Genomic DNA, 18,677 nt, shown 5'->3' on the forward strand with positions numbered 1-18,677 from the left:
AGGTTTGAAGGGGGAAGGGGAACCAGCTGAGCTATCTGGAAACAGGCCCAAGAATTACAAGGCTAAGTTAGGGGAGAAGTCAGTAGCCCAGATGAGGTGCATGTATACCAATGCACGCAGCTTGGGCAACAAACAAGAAGAGCTGGAGGCCGTGGTGCAACTGCAGAGCTATGATGCAGTTGCCATCACAGAAACATGGTGGGATGACTCACATAACTGGAGTACTGCACTGGATGGATACAAGCTCTTCAGGAGAGACAGGAAAGGAAGAAGAGGTGGAGGGGTGGCCCTTTATATTAAGCAGACTTTTGATGCCACCGAAATTAAACCTAAGGAAGATGGAGTTGAACGTCTATGGGTAAGAATAAAAGGGAAGGCCAACAAGGCTGACACCATACTGGGAGTCTGTTATCGTCCACCCGACCAGGAAGAAGAGGTAGATGACTTATTCTATAAGCAGCTAGGTAATGTTTCAAGATCATCAGCCCTTGTTCTTGTGGGTGACTTCAACCTGCCAGACATCTGCTGGGAACTTAATACAGCAGTAAAGAGGCAGTCCAGGAAATTCTTAGAATGTATGGAGGACAACTTTTTGTCACAGCTGGTGGGTGAACCCACCAGGGGAGGGACTATGTTAGATCTGCTATTTGCAAATAGAGATGGGCTGGTGGGAGATGTGGTGGTTGGAGGTCGCTTGGGACAAAGTGATCACGAAATGATAGAGTTCTCAATATTTGGTGAAATCAGGAAGAGTACCAGTAAAACTCTTGCATTGGACTTCCGGAGGGCAGACTTTGGCCTTTTTAGGAGACTTATTCAGAGCGTCCCTTGGGAAGCAGTCCTAAAAAACAAAGGAGTTCAGGAAGGGTGGGCATACCTCAAAACAGAGATCTTGAGGGCACAGGAACAGACCATCCCTGTGTGCCGAAAGATCAGCCAACGGGGTAAACGTCCAGCCTGGTTGGGCAAGGAGGTTTTGGAGGAACTTAGGAATAAAAAGAGGATGTATCAGCATTGGAAGAAGGGACAGGTCTCTAAGGAAGTATTCAAGAAGGCTGCTAGAGCATGCAGAAAAAAAATTAGGAAGGCCAAAGCTCAGTTTGAACTTAGAATGGCAACTTCTGTAAAGGATAATAAAAAATGTTTTTACAAATACATTAATGGTAGAAGGAAAGGTATGACCAGCCCTTGTTCTTTATTGGACAAAGGAGGGAACTTAGTATCTGAAGATGAGGAAAAGGCAGAAGTGCTTAATGCCTATTTTGCCTCAGTTTTTAGTGGGAAGATGACTTGCCCTCAAGACACCTGCCCACCTGGGCTGGTTGATGGTGACAGGGAGCAGAATGGTCCCCCCTTTATCCAAGAGGGGGCAGTCATAGAACTACTGAAATGCTTGGATACTCATAAATCTATGGGACCAGACGGAATCCACCCCAGGGTGATGAGAGAGCTGGCAAATGAGCTTGCAAAGCCACTCTCCATCATTTACCAGCAGTCCTGGCTCACTGGCGAGGTTCCGGATGACTGGAAGCTGGCCAATGTGATACCCATTCACAAAAAGGGTGCAAAGGAAGATCCTGGTAATTATAGACCAGTCAGTCTGACCTCAGTACCTGGTAAAATAATGGAACAGTTTATATTAAGCACCATCACGCAAAATTTACAGGATGGCCAGGGTATCAGACCCAGCCAGCATGGGTTTAGGAGGGGTAGGTCATGTTTAACCAACCTGGTCACCTTTTATGACCTGGTAACCCGCCTAGTCGATGCAGGTAAGGCTGTAGATGTTGTTTACTTGGATTTCAGCAAGGCCTTTGACACTGTCTCCCACAGCATACTCCTAGACAAGCTGGCAGCCCGTGGCTTGGACAGGAGCGCTCTGTGCTGGGTCAGGAACTGGCTGCATGGCCGGGCCCAGAGAGTGTTGGTGAATGGTGCTGCATCCAGCTGGAGGCCAGTCACCAGTGGTGTTCCTCAGGGTTCTGTGCTGGGGCCAGTTCTGTTTAATGTTTTTATTGATGACATGGATGAGGGTTTAGAGTCCTTTATTAGCAAATTTGCAGATGACACTAAGCTGGGAGCGTGTGTGGATCTGTTAGAGGGACGGAGGGCTTTGCAGAGGGACTTGGAACGGTTGGAGGGATGGGCAGAATCCAATGGGATGAAGTTCAATAAGTCCAAGTGCCGAGTCCTGCACTTTGGCCACAATAACCCCCTGCAACGATATAAGCTGGGGACATTGTGGCTGGACAGTGCTCAGGAGGAAAGGGACCTGGGGGTGCTGGTTGACAGTCGGCTGAACATGAGCCAGCAGTGTGCCCAGGTGGCCAAGAAGGCCAATGGCATCCTGGCCAGTATCATGAACGGTGTGGCCAGGAGGATCAGGGAGGTCATTCTTCCCCTGTACTCAGCACTGGTGAGGCCACACCTTGAGTATTGCGTCCAATTCTGGGCCCCTCACTTTAGGAGGGACGTTGAGATGCTTGAGCGTGTCCAAAGGAGAGCAACGAGGCTGGTGAGGGGCTTGGAACACAAGCCATATGAAGAGCGACTGAGGGAGCTGGGGTTGTTCAGCCTGGAGAAAAGGAGACTCAGGGGTGACCTTATCACCCTCTTCAACTTCCTGAAGGGTAGCTGTGGTGAGCTGGGGGTCGGTCTCTTTCTCCGGGCAACAACCGACAGAACAAGAGGACACAGCCTCAAGCTGCGCCAAGGGAAATGCAAGCTAGAAATAAGGAGGAAGTATTTTACAGAAAGAGTAGTCAAATACTGGAATCATCTACCCAGGGAGGTCGTGGAGTCACCATCCCTCGAAGAGTTTAAAAAAAGACTGGATGTGGCACTCGGTGCCATGATCTAGTTGAGGTATTAGAACATGGGTTGGACTCGATGATCTTAAAGGTCTCTTCCAACCTAGAATTTCTGTGTGAAATTCTGTGTGTGAAATAATGTACAGCCTGGGAATTATGTATATAAGTCTTTTGCAGAGAAAACTCTGGAACCACAGTGGGAGAGACCATTCCAAGTGCTCCTCACCACCTTTACTGCAATCAAGATTAAGGAACAAAGCACCTAGATCCATCATTCCCGAATGAAGAAGGCTCCTGAAGGACTTTAGAAAGATACACTGGGTAACAACAAACTGAAATTAAAACTTTCCCAAGAAAATAAATAGAGTGTGAGTAAAATGATAAGCACAGTGTAATAATCCCCCAAAGAACAGAAAGATTTGTAGCTGTAATAGATAATCAAGTAGGTGTAGCTTAAAGAGTTGTGGCATTTATGATTATTGCTATAACCACAGCTAATACAGCACCACTTCCAAATTGTGTGACTAGTATATAAGTGCCAAGGGAAAGCCTATGATTTTAACTAACCTAAGTCTCTGGGTCAAATGCTAAAAATTACAAATGCAACTGTGTAAGAAAGAAGAAGTGTTTGGGGATGTAAATCTGTGTTTGTCCAAGATAGATTTCATGAATCTCATCAAGAATCCTAAATACTGTGACAAATGCTTAATTGCTCTGAGTTTAGACTCAGATACAGAGCAAAGTATTTATCACTTTGAAATGCATCCCATTAACCAGACAATCTTGCTTGTGTATACAAGACAAGGTTGTATCTGCCTCAGAACAGCATATCCCACTATAACAGTAGATGAGATCACTGTGAAGGAAACTCAGTTTAACCTGTGCATTTGTAACTTTGTCAAAATCAAAGGATGTGCTTTTTCCTATCAGGCACCTGTCGTATCATACCAACATATAAAGGCAAATTTGATCACTGTCCAAGAAATATTGCCTGTGCCTGCCTATAGGGATGAACTTAACTTTGGTTAGCCAATTGTTCAAACATTATGAATTAAAGAAAATTCTTAAAGAAGTTAAAGATAAAAGAAAAAGAACTTTGATTACAATACACCATGCCCACAGAGACTATACAGAAAGTATTTAAAAGATTGGAAGAAGGCCCATCCCATCATCAGTGGGATGTGCTTTTTGAGTAGTCTCCAATGGCAACTGACTTGCTCAATGTCTTAGTTCATCCAATTATTGTTTTACTTCTCTTAGTTAGTATAAGTTTGATTTTGTCTATTATAGTACTTACTTAGAATTAGAGACTGTTGGGGCAAGTAGCAGCTTTAACTTCAATATTGAGAACAGATGGTACGGTTTTAAGAAACACCTACTACATAAGTTGGCTAGATAAAGAAGAATCTCTATGTTAGTAAAAGAATTTACCAACCTTGAAGAAGGAGTAGGGATTGAATCATGATTTTAAAAATTTGAGATTTTAGCTGAGGGTTGAACCAATTCATATTGAAGTCAGATACACCAACAATTGGTTAATCATTATTAGATGCTTCAGCTAAAGTTAATTGTTATATTATGAGCTCATTTGTAGAAAGAAGTGGAGCAAGTGAACCATTATAGGAACATACTGAAACCAGTAGAACAATTCCCAGCACCTGGCCTCCATGTTAATCCATCCCAAAGCCTTGGATCGTGCCAGAGGGTCACAGAGACCTGACGAAGACCTTCCTGACTTCATCCCTGGGACCACTGACCCAATTCGAGACACCGACTGTCATGGTTTCAAATGGGAGGAAATTCAGGGGAGTGATGCAAAGCTTTTTGTGTAACTGACAGTCTGTTGAACGACTGAGAAGCTGGAGATGCCTCTGGGAAACACACATGTTAAAGACAAAAAAATCCAGGAACTCTCTCCTTTCTAGTCGGTGGGAGGGAGGAAGAGATGCCTTGTTTTTGGAGCTGAAATCCTCTTGGAAGCTATGGAGAAAAGACTCTTTTTCCTTATAACACATGAAACTATGGGGAGATGAAAGTGTTCAAACTGATATCAAGCAAAAGCCTCCATGCTAGGATAAGCAGATGTTGAAATAGCCGCGATCCCATGAGAAGTTTGAACAGGGGAAGAGAGAAGAGCAGTCCTGTGTTTCCAGGAGAAGAAGAAGATCTCTGTTCCCAGGGATGAAGATATATTTTAGAAATAGATAATGAGAACTTTTGCCTTTGAACTTGTCATCATTAAAACAATACCCCCCAAGTCGCCATGGCCCATCGAGGAGCAGTGGGAAGGCTTGTGGCAATGGGAAGGATTTCACAACAGCAGGGTTCCCCGGGCAGCTGCTACTCGTGATGAAATTGAGAACCACGAGAGAACTGTTCTTTTCCTCTTGTGGAGAAGCCTCCATAACCTTAACAAGAGGGACTTCTCTCCCTCAGTGAACTGAAGAAAGACTTCTTTGGAAGTGGTGAACTGACTGGAAATCTTAGGCTTGGTTTCTTTACACTGTCAGTGGAAAAGAAAAGGTTGTGGGGGGAGGAGAAGTGTTCTGAGGGATTTGTTTTGATTCTTACTACTTTTTTTTCTTTTTAGTTACTTTTAATAACATTTTCTTTATACACTTTTAAAGTTTTGAGCCTGCTTTGCCTTTCTCCTAATCCCATCTCACAGCAGGAAGTGAGTGTATTGGTGATTGGCCAGCACTGAACCTGCCACATTCTTTGGTGTGTTGGCCAGGAAAATCTCAAAATTGGGAAACCTGAAATTGGCAAACCAAAACCACTACACCCACCCAATTCAAGAGAAGAATTGTGCACGCGTGAAGGACTAATAGCCTCATTTTAATACAAAGTGGGGATAGGAGGTACTGGGGTTGTGCATATGTATTATTTTGGGAAACAAATAGAAGGCAAAAATCCTGGTATGGTGCAGTCACACATTTCAGGGACAACTTCCCCCTGTGCTGCCCACTGGTGTAATAAACATACAACTTTCTAACTTTAACTAGTTAGAGAGTCTTTGTCCCTGATTTTCAGTTTTAATGATTCAGTAACAATGCCTATAGACCCAAAATTGACTACATTTGGGACTGCACAAAAGATTACGGTATTAAAGAAACAAAATATTAAGAAATACCCCTTGGAAGAAGCAAAAATGATTTATGAAAAAAAGGAAGCAAATAATGGAGGATAGAAAAAAAGAAATACTCCTCAAGCCAAATGATTTGTAAAAAGGGAAGAGGAGGGATTGTTATAAATGCATATTATACGGTTTGTTTTTTACAAATATTAAGATGAATGTTGTATGTACAATGTTAAAATAACTTTGCTTTTATTTCTGCTATTAACAAAACCTTAGACCTAGCAGTAGTGGTAGCTGATCTAGTTAGGAGTGAACTGTCCGTTTGGTCAGGATAACATCCAGTGAACATGTCATGGGCACCCTGCTATTGATATGCCAACTATCAGCATCTGCCGCCTGAAGAAAGTGTGGACCAAGGCCCAGAGTGGAAGTGATCAAGAGAGGGAACCAAAACCACAGCCCAGAAACACACATGCTCTAAAAAGGCAGACCCGAGGAGGAGCCATGCTAAACAGTTCCTGGAATATGTAAACTGGATGATGGATATGAATATGCAACAGGTTGATGTAATAGAAACAGTATTAAAAGGGCGTTTCCCAAACTAGCAGGGGTGCTCTTGGATTAGTGCCAAGATGCACCCGGCCCATAATCTTTGCTTTATTGTCTCTGTTTCTTATTGTCCTTTATTAAACTTTTAGATTTTAACAGGAAAGTGAACCATGTTTTTCACAAGGGAATATGGAACCTTTACATATATCGGCCCCTGGTTGCCAACTGCTGGTCGTAGTGGGGCTTGTAAAACCGGTTATTTTCTCTTTTTTTATCTAGTACGTTCCACTATGGGGCTACACTCTTTGATGGCTTTTCTCACGATCTTTCCCCTCCTTCGCTTGCTCAAGGCTGCAATGAGTTCATCAATTTCATCTTCCTCGGAGCTGCTTGAGCAGGAGCTCTCCGATTCGGCTGACCCTGTTGTACCCTATAATCTATTTTGCCTACCCCCGATCCCAGGAAGCCCCACGCAGGATTTGCTGCGTCTTTTAACCCGGGCTGCGCGTCCGCCGGTGACGTCATCCCCGAAGCCACGCCCTGGCGTTCAGGGTTGCCATGGAAACCGACAGGGCTGGGAGCTGAGAGACCCCTCCCCCCATGGGCGGGGCCCTCTCCGCCCTCCCGGTGCGAGGCTCCGCCCCCGGCTCCTCCTCCTCCTCTCGGGGCGGTGCCGTGGGCTGTGCCCGCCATCCATCCCCTCCCCTCTCCCGGTGCGAGGCTCCGCCCCCGGCTCCTCCTCCTGGCCGGGGCCGGCGCCATCCCTGCCTGCCCAGGCTCGCCTTTCTCCTCCTTCTCTGCCCGGGGCCTCGGCTGAGCTGCGCCTCCCCCGCCCCCCGATCGTGCCGGCGGTGGCGGCGGGAGGGGCGCGCCTTGGCCCGGACCCGACCGACCCCACCCTCGGGGCCGGAGCGACTCGATCTAAGCCTTCTTCCTCCTTCGTTTTACTTTTGTTTGCCACTATTGGCTCTTTTCCCCTTTTCTCCCCTTTTCCCTTTGAGACTAAGGGATGCTCTTCCTTTTGCTTTGCTGCGGGGCTCCGCTGACACGCTGACACCAGAAAGAGCCTCGCATACTCCAGCTCACCTGAGCACCCCGAGTATTTATCCTCGCGTCTACGGGAAATCAAACTTGATATTAATCTCTTATCCCAACTACCAAACTCGGGCCTCGTCTGATTGTCCTCTAGTTCATACCGCGGCCAGATCTTTTCTGAGAGTCCAATAAGCTTGGCTTTGAAAAACAAGGCTCCCCCCGGTAAGGGCTCCCCAGTTTCTCAGTGCTAAGCCCAGGGGACTGTTTCTCGGGATATTATCACTACAACACTCGCAGCAGAATATACACACGGAATTTTAACAGTTCTGAGTAGAAATTAAAAGACCCAACGAGCGAGAGAAAGAGCGAGATTCCAATCGCGGCGCTCCGGAGCGGCGCTGCGGGAACGATCCCCTGCGCCAGCACTGCCGGCCCCAGGCCAAGCCCAGCCCCGCAATCCAACCCCGCTGCTCACAGCGCCCGCCCTCCCCGAGCCCGGGGCGCAGCGAGCACCGCACCCGCTGCGCTCCCGAGCACAAAACGCCCCTTCCCACCGCCCCCACCCGATAAACGCAGCGCCCCTGCAGCCGCTCACGCCTCTCTCGCTCCTCCCGAGCTTCTCGGCCTCCCGCACCCTCGGCACCGCACCTGGGCCCCGCCAGTGCCGCGGGCTGGGGGCAGCAGCTGCACCTTCCTCTGCCTCTGCTCCAGCCTTGCCCGGGTGCCTCGGCTCCCTTCGTGCTCGCCACAACTGATGCCTGCACAAGGCTGACCTAGAACAGAGGCCAGACGCGGTTACACAGTAAAGCATGCATTTGTTAAAAGGCCTCCATGGATACACCTTGGGCAGAACAAGAGCCCAGCCAGGGCTACGCCCAAGATGAACCAAAATGGCCCCAAAATGGACGACCGGTCACGAGGTCTGGCACTTTTATAAGTTCTGCTCCATTTGCATATTGGAGTTAATTGTCCAATTATACCTTTAGCTGATGAAGTCCCATCCTTCTTGTTTTTCTCTCTTCAGTCCACGTTGTTTATGCTCTTGGGCCTGAGGTTTGGATTATTTGTCCTTGGGTTCCCAGCTAGAGCAGGAATTGTTTTGTCTCCCTGCTCTGTGAACAGAGCTCAGCATCCCTTAATATGAAGCTCAGACCCACAGAGTAAAGCAGCACAGAATCTGAAAAAGAGAAAAGCCAAAACCTGAGGCATCAAATCCATGGGACCCCCCCACACTCACCACGACCCCCCCTCGGCACCCCCCAGGCCACCCCATCGATTGAACCCCCCCAAAACATCCCCAGGCCCTCCCCCCTCGGCCCCCCTGAGCCCCTGGCCTGTGTTCTCACCTGGGAAACCCCAAATTTGTGGGAATTCTCAACTGGGAAGCCCCAAATCCCTGGAAATCTCACCTGGGACCTCCAAACCTCACCTGAGACCTCCCAAAACCCTTCCAGGATCCCCCAAAAACCCCCAGGAGCCTCCAAACTCCACCTGGGATCCCCCAAAACACTGGTGACAGTGGGACAGAACTGGTGGCACTGGATTGGTGACACTGGAATGGAACCGGGGACACCAGGTTGGTGGCACTGGAATGATGACACAGGGTGGTGGCACTAGGACAGCCCTGGGGACACTGTGGTGCGGACATTAGGAAGGGACTGGGGACACTGGGTTGGTGGCACTGGGGTGGAACTGGTGACACCGGGACACAACTGGTGACACTGGAATGGGGACACTGGGACACACCTGGTGACATTGGGACAGGGACACTGGGACAGGGTGGGGGCACTGGGATGAGACTGGAGACACTGGGCTGAAACTGGTGGCACTGGGCTGGTGACATTGATACGGGGACAATGGGGTGGTGGCACTGGGAGCACTGGGACAGGACTGGGGACACTGGGCTGAAGCTGCATTGGTGACATCAAGTGGTGGCACTTGGGTGGTGACAGTGGGACAGAACTGGTGGCACTGGAATTGAACTGGGTACACTGGGGTGGTGGCGCTGGGATGGAACTGGGAACACCTGGACAGGGCTGGTGGCAGTGGCACAGGGACACTGGCATTGAACTGGTGCCACTGGACAGGTGGCAGTGCCATGTCCCTGGTGCCACCTGTGCGGTGTCCCCATGACCCTGCAGTGTCCCTGGACTTGGCCTGCGCTGCCCTGGGGGTGGCTGAGGATGGTGTCAGTCTCTGTCCGAAGCTTCTCTCATCTGCCTCACCATCGTCGTGAAAAGGACAGAAACTGGGACCACCGAAAAAAGACCCTGGTTGGAATCCTGGTCTTGCTCTGGAGAGTTGTTCACCAGGATCCTGAGGCTGAGCAAAGCCCTTGGCTTGCCAAGCTGTTGTTTGCAGGTGTGTTTGTTTCCATGGAAGACTGAACCTAGTGAAAAGGAGAAGGGGGACACCTTGCCCTTTTCTTCCCTTGCACCTGCTTCACAACAATGGCCCTGGAATTTCCCCACCTCTCAGCCTGGCTGGACTTTTCTGGGTTACTTTGGTGGTCCCCACAGAAGACCCCACATCTGCTTTACAAGCACCGTGAGGGACGGACTGAGATGGGAGAAGCCTCTCCCTCAAGGACTGAGACATGAGACCCCCATGTGGAGAAGCTCCCCCTCCTCCCAAGGGCTGGGACTGAAACCCCCAGCCCGGGCAGGTGTGTGGGGGAGGCGAGCTGACCAAAGCCAGATGTTTGCCTGCAGGTGTGGCCATTGGACCAAGGAGACAATGGCTCTCACCCACTGCTGGGAACATGGACTGTTTGTACCCTTCTTCAATGCCTATTTTTTTTTCCCAGAAATTACAATAGACTATTCTTTACTACTTTTGATTTGATTTCAAGACTCATCCCCTTTCCCCATCTAAAAAGACTATAATGGGAATTTGAATTGACCAGAATCTCTGAGATCTCCCCTGATGTGACCAGGGGAACTCCATCGACTGAAGACTTCGAAGGATTTTGTCTCTCTACGTTTGGTAGTGTGGTGATTTGACAGGAAATGTGTTTTTTGTGATTCTGTGGTTGGGCCAATGGATGTTCAGATTTTAATATTGGCATCTAATATGGCCATTAGGACATGGATCCGCCTCTGAGAACACGGAGTTAAAAGCAGACCTGTCCCCTGGGAGGCTCCTCTTGGGTTCCGGTGAGGAAAGAGTTCAGGTCTCTCCCCTGGCCCAGCTGCTGGCTGGGCAGGGGGAGGGGAAAAGCCATGTGGCCGGGAGAGGTAGGCCTGAGCCCGGGGATGGAAGGGTGGAAGAGAAAGAGAGAGACCGGGAGCCATCGGGCAGCCCCCCCAAGAGACAAAGAGAGAGAGAGAGAGAGAGCCGCTGCCTGGGACTGTAACCTTGAGACTGGATAAACATGGATAAACATGGGCCTGTGCCAGCAGCACGGCTGGGACGGAGAAGAAGGGGGGTTCAGCCGGCCGCTTGTAGGAGCTTTTAACCCCTTTTTGGAGAATGAGAACTTTACAGATCATTGACCTCTCCTAGAAGATAGAATGGAAGATGAGGAAAGAATGTGCAAGTGTGAGAGAGGTCTGGGCGAGTGAGAAATAGTGGAAGAGTAGAGAAGAATCCTAGTGGGAAGAGATGATGGAGTGGCTTTTGCTGGACTCTTTTTGTATAGCCATGGACAGAACCATGTTCCTTGTGACACAGAGACTGCATCTAGGGGGAGGCAATGCCTCAGAACCAAGAGGGTTCAGTGTTGGTGCCCCTCGGCCCCAGGGGGTGAAAAAATATGGGGGGGACAGGTGTCCCAAAGGAGAGACTGTGCCTTTTTTGGATCGGGACAGAGCATCCTTAAAAGACAACCCCAGAAGCAGCTCTGGTCCGTGTTTAGTGGTGAGAGCACTGGACATGAAAGGAAGAGGTCACGACGGCAGATGTACTCCGGGCAGTGCCACGAGTGACACGGAAACACACGAGGCTTCAGCTGTGTTTCCAGGGGAAGCCCATGGTACAAGAAGGACTCCTCTCCTCTTGATGAACTGAGGATTGATTGCCTGAAGGGTGGTTCTGGACTAAGAGTTGGTGATTTGAGGAATAGATGTATTGTGTTGGAAATTTGGTGGGGGGAGGAGGAAATGTATTTGTTAGGTTTTCATTTTCCCTGTGTGTGCTCCTTTTATCTATAGTTGTAGAGTAGTTAATAAAGTTCTGTTTTATTTTCTTTCCTAAGTATGAGCCTGCTTTGCTTATTCCTGGTCACATCTCACAGCAGCTACCAGGGAGAGGGTATCCTCATGGGGGCACTGTCATTGTGCCAGTGTCAAACCATGACACCTGTTGTGAGTGGGAATGAGTGAGAAGTATTAAATAAATAAAAGTGAATGAGTATGGATGAATGAAAGTACATGTAATATAGATTGCTTAACTTTATTCTCTGCAGAAAGGTGGATAGTGTGGGACAATATTGGAAAGGAAGGGTTTTTTCATGCTGTGAGGAATGTTCAAGCTGTCAGGGGAATGGATTGCAGCAGGGACGAGTGGGTGGGGTCCTGGGGAAATGAGATAAGGAACCAGAGAAGAGAGCAGGGACCCTCTGGAAATACTGTCTCTCCCTGTCTCCAGTTTCTCTGCTCATGCCAGAAGCTCCAGTCTCCCTACCCATACCAGCTTCTCTGTCTGACCCAAGAGCTCCAGCCCTCCTCACCCACACCGGGCATGATCACTCCCGTCCCTGCTGTGGCTCCTCCCAGCTGACTGTTCCTCACCTACCCCTGTTTCTTCCTTGATTCCAGCCACACTGTTGAATTCTGCTCCTCCCTCTGTCCCCTTTTGGATCTGGCTCTACAGCCAACTTTCAGCCTGGTCTCTGTTCCCTCGGTGCTTTCAGCTCCCTCTGTATCCATGGGGGAGGTTCAGGAAGGAGACAGAGCCCGGCGTGGTCAGGGTCCCGGGAGAGGACTGGGGGTGCTGTTTCTGCTGCAGGGGGGAGGTCACCCTCACTCAGGAGGAGGCCTGGGGATGGCTCAGGGGGTGTGCCCGGCGAGGGAGTGGGAGGAACATTGGGCTCTGTTTTCTGGGGGATGAATGCCACCTGGAGCCTTTGATAACTTTAAAAGTAGGCCCCCAAGAGGAACTATTAAAAATTTTATAGTTCATACTGATGCAGAGAGAACTTCTGTAGTAGATGTTCCAGGAGGATGTGATGTAGGTGGTGACACAGCAGACATGGCAGGGGGAAGAGGAGAAGGGTTTAAAATCTCTGATCTCTGTCCTTAAAAATGTAGCAATTAAAGGGGAAGCCAGAATGGGGGTAGGAGATGTCATATTAGTTCCTGGAGCAGGTGTCAACTTCTTGGGAAAAGACTTACAAATCCAGCTGGGAATAGAGGTTATACCAGAAGAAGAAAGGGCTGTGGACAAACTCTTAGAAATAAACTAGTTGTGTGTAAACTTCATGTGGTCCAAAATTTGTTAAAATCAAAAAGGAAAAAAAAAAAAAAAAGAAAATGCTGGGGGAGAATGGTTAACAGACTCTAAGATGTAAAAATGTGAAATAATGATAATTTAACACTAGAAGTTAAAAAAGTTTGAATCCAGCTCAATTTTTTTGGCAAACAAAAAGATACTTCAACACATGATTGTTCAGAAATTGTGCAATACCAAACTGAAGTTCAGGAGGATGTAGCAGAACAAGCCCTCCTAGAGGGGGAAAAGATATATGTTGATGGTTCATCCAAATGCTTATTAGAGAAAAAGAATCCCAAATGATCCAAGGAATGTACAAAGAATCACAGCTAATTGAGAAACAAGGCCAGGTTTATATCAGTGGTTTCAAGTGCCATCTGGACAAGTTCCGAGACACGTCAGATATCCAATTTGGGGAGGAATACTTCCACTCCAAACAGGAGCATCAGGACTATTTCGGTCAGAGAATTCTCATGTTCTGGCCTTAGCCCGTGACTTCTACAAAGAGGAGGAGGAATTACAACTTCCATCAGGGCCATACCATATACCCTGTTTGCTTCATCCTAATATCAGATATGCTGGATTAGAATGCTGGGTTAAATGTAAATGTTTAAATTGTGGGAAAAATTGGTATCGTAGTTTACACAATCGATGCTCATGTTGCAGGAAGTGTCGAGCACCAAATCTATCCCCTGTCCAGATAGAACTCAAAACAACTGAAATAATAACTTTGTTTTGTGGATGGGAGTTATTAGTGCCTGTTGAGTGGGAGATACCTGAGGAACAGTGGGAAACTACAATTACAGAGTGTCAAAAATGATTTGCCTGGAAATTAGCAAAAAGGGAGTGACAAAGAGAAGAGGGCAAGACTGGATTGGCCGCTGTGCTCGCCACCAAGAAGATCAAATACACCTGCTATGGGCAGCAACCCCATAGGCATGGCAGGTGGGGGTATAAGCCATACCAGACCTCTGTTATTCCTTTTTCTGTCACTCATCTTCTGTCTTTTCCCTTAAGGGATACCAGCAAAATCGTGTCACAAATGCTATCAAAAGCATTACAGGGAAAGAAATCAAAGTTCCTCTTTTATTACACACACCCATGTCAGCAGTCACTGCTATGACCCATCCAAATTAAGTACCTGTAGGCAAAACAGGGGAAAATATTGCATTGTGAGAAACTTAGGAAAAAGTGAGAATATATTGGGAAGTGAATGTCCAAAAGGGGAGAGATGGATTTGTTTCACATTTGCCTTTAAGGGTAGAGTCCAAGATTTGGTAAAAGAACAATCAGTAAACAAAAAGGGAAAACCAGCACAGCAATCTGACTCTGTATCAGCCCCAATTAATAAGCTGAATCTCATTATAAGACTCCAAACAGTTGTAGAGATAATAACAAACATAGCCAGATGGGCATTAGAATTAATATCAAGTCAACAAAGCCAAACAAAACCCATAATATATCAGAATAGATGGGCTTTAGACTTTTGGCTAAAGAAGGGAGTGTTTGTGGAAAATTTAATATATCAGGTGTGGATATATTAAAATAGATGACCACCATGAAAAATAGCCCACATGCTGATCCAAAACTGGGAACCAATGTTAAAAAACTAGCTGGTGAGATCATGTATGGAATGGTGGAAGAAATTAGGCTTCTTCCTTTTATGTGTTACATCTGCTTGGATATTTCTTCCTTGTTTGATTCCTTGTTTTATTCAGCTAATTATCAGCGTAGTCCAAAGCATAAGAAACATTGCTCAAGCTAAATGTTTTATAAAGAATAAGAGGGGAGTTTGTTATAGATGCTGTTCCAGATTGCAATGCAAGATGTTTTCCATGACCATCTGTATGGCAGATTATCTTTGTCAAGCGGGCAGTTTGCCTTATCTCTCTCTTTGAGTGCCACATTCACACCGCCCTCGGGAGGGGACATCTGTTGATAACAGACTATTGAATGTCACTGCATGACTGATAAGAACTATAACATCCCATTGGGAGATGCTCCGCCCAGAGGGAGGAGCCAAGCATTGCTACCCAGATATAATCCAGAGGTTTTTGAGACACCAGCGTGGGTTTCTCCACTGGATTCCCCAGAGGAACAGCAGCTGCCTCTTCTTCCACTGGATCTTCGGAGGAAGAACACATCCTTCTCTACAGGACCCCCCCCTGCTCCAACAGAACCAACCCTGACACTTCAGGAGGGCTGCAGCCACATTTCCAATTGGACTGCTACCACACCTTTACCCACAGGGTGTCAGGTTGGGTTCTGACTCTGTCAGTGTTGTTCTAGTGTACTGCATGCTTTACTTTATCCTTTTATTTTTTTCCTTCCCCATTAAAGAACTGTTATTTCCTGCTCCCATATTTTTGCCTGAGAGCCCCTAAATTTAAAGTTTATAGCAGTCAGGAAGGGTGGGGAGGGTTTACATTCTCCATTTCAGGGGAGACTCCTGCCTTCCTTAGCAGACTCCTGTCTTTCCAAACCAAGACAGCCACACGTCCCGTGTCTGTGTCACGCCCCTGCGACTGTGCCGGCCACCCAGCACCGGGACTGGTCCCAAAGAGGCCGTGGCAGGGCCTGTGGAAGGCCCCGGTGCCCTTCCTGCTCAGCTGCGGTGGCAGCCGTGGGGGCCCATTCTGCTGCCCTGAGCAGGCAGAGCAGAGGAGCAGCTGCTTCTTGTTTGGGCCGTTGCTAAAGCTCCTGCTGGGCTGTGTCTTCAACACTTGGGGCAAGGTCTTGCCTGCAAGCTGGGGCAGTTTGGGTGGCGTGGGGGTGTCCCCAGGGCACGTGGAGGTGTGTCCTGGGGCTCTCTGTGACACAGTGCACCGTGGTCACTGTGGGATGGAAAGGGACAGAGTGTGCAAGGGTGACCCTTTGTGACACGTCGTGACATAGGTGCTGGCGGCGCCACGGCCACGCCACAGTGCTCGGTGCACGCGACGGGACAGGACGGGACAGAGCAGTGCTGTGAGGAGCCCCCACACAGCCAACTCGTTCCTTGCTGACCCGGAGCTTTTCCCAGGCGTTCCCTGTGCAGGTGACCTCGAGGCCAGGCTGCGGGACTCGGTGACGTGGAGCATTTCCCAAGCGTCTGCCATCCCTGCGGCCGGTGCCCTCGAGGACAGACTGCGGGACTTGCAGTCCTATTTCCCTTTTGAGACTTCTCTCTTGCTGCTGCCCTCGAGGACAGACTGCAGGAGTTCCTGTCCTGTAGCCTTCCCGAGGCTCCTCTGTTGCAGGTGCCTTCAAGGCACAACTGCAGCACTTGCTCATCTTCAGCTCTTCCGAGGCCTCTCTGCTTCAGCAAGCACTCATAACTGCAAAGAGTGACATGGAGCAGAGACCCCCCCAGCGTGCCCAAGCTGGCCTGGCTGGAGGAGGAAGAGGCTGGAGCTACCTCAGCACAGCAGCCTGAAGAACTGGAGCAGTTCCAGCTGCTGCAGGGGAGTGAGTGTCAGAGCTGGGCCACAGGGCTGGTGCCTGTAGCCAGCCTGGCCCCATCCCATCCCATCCCATCCCATCCCATCCCATCCCATCCCATCCCATCCCATCCCATCCCATCCCATCCCATCCCATCCCATCCCATCCCTCTGGACATATCCATGGATAGGACAGAAGCTGGGCTGGAGCACCTGGCAGCCACGCTCCATCCCCCGGGGCATCCTGAGGCTCTCCCTGCCTGGGCAGTGCAGGGCTGGGCTGTGTTCTCCGGCCTCTCCCGCAGCCCCTCAGCTCTGGCTGCGCTCGCTCTTTGCCAGATGCAGCCCAGGACCGGACACAAGAACAGGAAGCTGCCCGTGGCCGCTTGGGCAGAACGGCGCAGGTACCTGCGGCCATCCCCACCTGGGCTGGGCCTGCTGGCACTGCTCAGCCAAGCACCAGGCTTGGAGCGCTCCATGGATTCTCCCTCTCTTGCTGCCCTTCTCCTGCTGACCCTCTGTGAATTCATCATGTGCCTTTGGCAGGAAGAGACCGCCGGTGCGGGCACGGGCGTCTTGGCCAACCTTCCGTTCCTCAATGCCGAGATCGATGCTGCCATGCTGGATTTGCTTGTGGAGAAGGGTGTCTCCAATCCAGTGCAAGTAAGCAGCCTGGGGCAAGGGCTCAATGGCCCCAGCAGTGGTGCGGCGCCTCGAGCCGGCTCTGCTGGGCTCCCTCGGCCTTTGAGGCCCGGCCCAATGCGGTTGGAAGGGAAGCACTTCTCAGGGGGAGTTGCTGCTCTGGCAGCTCTCCAAGTCTCCCTGTGCCCTCTGCAGGTGCCCGCCATGGTGAGGTCCATCCACCAATGGCTCACAGCCAATGAGGCTGCTGGGCACAGGCTGGACAAGGCCCTTCTGGAGCTGACCAAGGAATACCCCTCTGACGTGCTGATCACCCTCTAGCGCTGGGCCCCATCGTGTGACAGGTAGGGCAGCCCCACGTGCCTTGAGGGCTTCGGGTTCACCGGCCCATCACCCTGTAGAGCCTGTCCCTGCTGACTGCCAGACAGGCGGGCAGTTCCAGGATCCTCTGGCTCCTCTGTTTTCCAGGGCTGCCATGGCAGCTCCTGAGCCTGGTGCCACGCTCCCTCCCTGCCCCTCGGGGCCTGTACCCACGTGGGCTGGCTGGCCGCTGCCGACCAGGGGCAGTGGGCAGAGGCAGGGCTGAGGGCCAGCGCGGGGCCCTGCAGCTGCCCAGGCCACGGTGCTGTGGCCGAGCCCGCCCTGACACAGAGCTCTGACCCCACAGAGCTGCTGCCACCATGTGGGGAACCATCATGTCCTCGAGCAGGACTGCGGAGCCGGCGCTGCGGCTACTCCTCGATGTGCTGAGCGCCTGGCCAGTGCACAGCGTGTACACCTCCGATGGGGACAACGCAGGAGTCTTTGCCCTGGCTGTGAGTTTCTGGTGCCGGCCTTTGCCAGCCCCCAGGCCGCCTCTCCAGCAGCCAGCTCTCTGTCCTCCCCCCAGCTGCATCCCCCTGCCTCAGGCACTGGGCTGAATCCTGCCTTAGGGGAGGGGTTCAGGGGCACCAGGCTGGCTGCTCCCCCCGTGTCTCCCCCGACCTCTCCCTGGCATGCTCAGGCCCTGCCACGTGGATGTCTTGGCACTGAGCCTTGTCTCTGGCTGTTTTATTTCTTGCAGGCAACCGTGGCCCTGTGGAGAGTCTTCAATCTGGCCGGGCGCTCACCTGTGGTGCTGGAGTATTTCTCCAATCTCTTTCTGCGTCTGCTCTTCCAAGCTTACATCAGCATGCAGGATATGCCAGAAGAGTTTGAGACCTTCTGGAAGGGATGCCAGGAGCAACACGGCCTCTCCGCCAACCCCAATAGGTGCTCCGTGCCAGTCCTCCCAGTCTCCCGATCCCTCCCACGCCCCCAGGGCAGGAGCCGGGGCTCCCAGCGTGACCTGGGCTTTGCTCTGCACACAGCTTTGCGCTGCAGACCCTGAAGGCCCTGCTCTGCCAAATGCGCTATGAGCACGTGGTGCTGTCCATGGAACGCAAGCGTGCCTGGGACACGCTGCTCTGTGCCGACACCCACCACTGCGCAGTGCGTCTGCTGGCCAGGTGAGACCTCGTTCTCCCCACCGCCCCTCTCCTTTGTGCCTGCAACGCCCCACACAGTCCCCGTGCTCATGGGCAGCCGGGCCTTGTCACCAAGGGAGGGATGAGCAGACTGGAAAAGGCCGGCACAGGAGGCTGCCCGGGAACAGCCGCCTCCCAAAGCGCCCTCGGGATGCTTGGGAGCAGACCAGGGCTCTGCGAGTCAGCCCTGGGAGAGGTTTGCCCGCCC

At 50.5% G+C, this 18,677-nt stretch overlaps 1 long non-coding RNA gene and 1 pseudogene across 1 annotated transcript; both read left to right on the plus strand.

Moving 5' to 3' along the window:
* The window catches only part of LOC136570611 (uncharacterized), a 708,931-nt pseudogene that overhangs the window by 54,432 nt on the left and 635,822 nt on the right, over positions 1-18,677 (plus strand).
* Positions 853-6,594, plus strand: LOC136570698 (uncharacterized). Its single transcript, XR_010785554.1, has 2 exons — positions 853-3,131; positions 4,405-6,594. It is a non-coding gene; the product is annotated as an uncharacterized lncRNA (long non-coding RNA).

The sequence above is a fragment of the Molothrus aeneus genome, unplaced genomic scaffold, assembly GCF_037042795.1.
Source record: "Molothrus aeneus isolate 106 unplaced genomic scaffold, BPBGC_Maene_1.0 scaffold_35, whole genome shotgun sequence".
Classification (NCBI taxonomy): Eukaryota; Metazoa; Chordata; class Aves; order Passeriformes; family Icteridae; genus Molothrus; species Molothrus aeneus.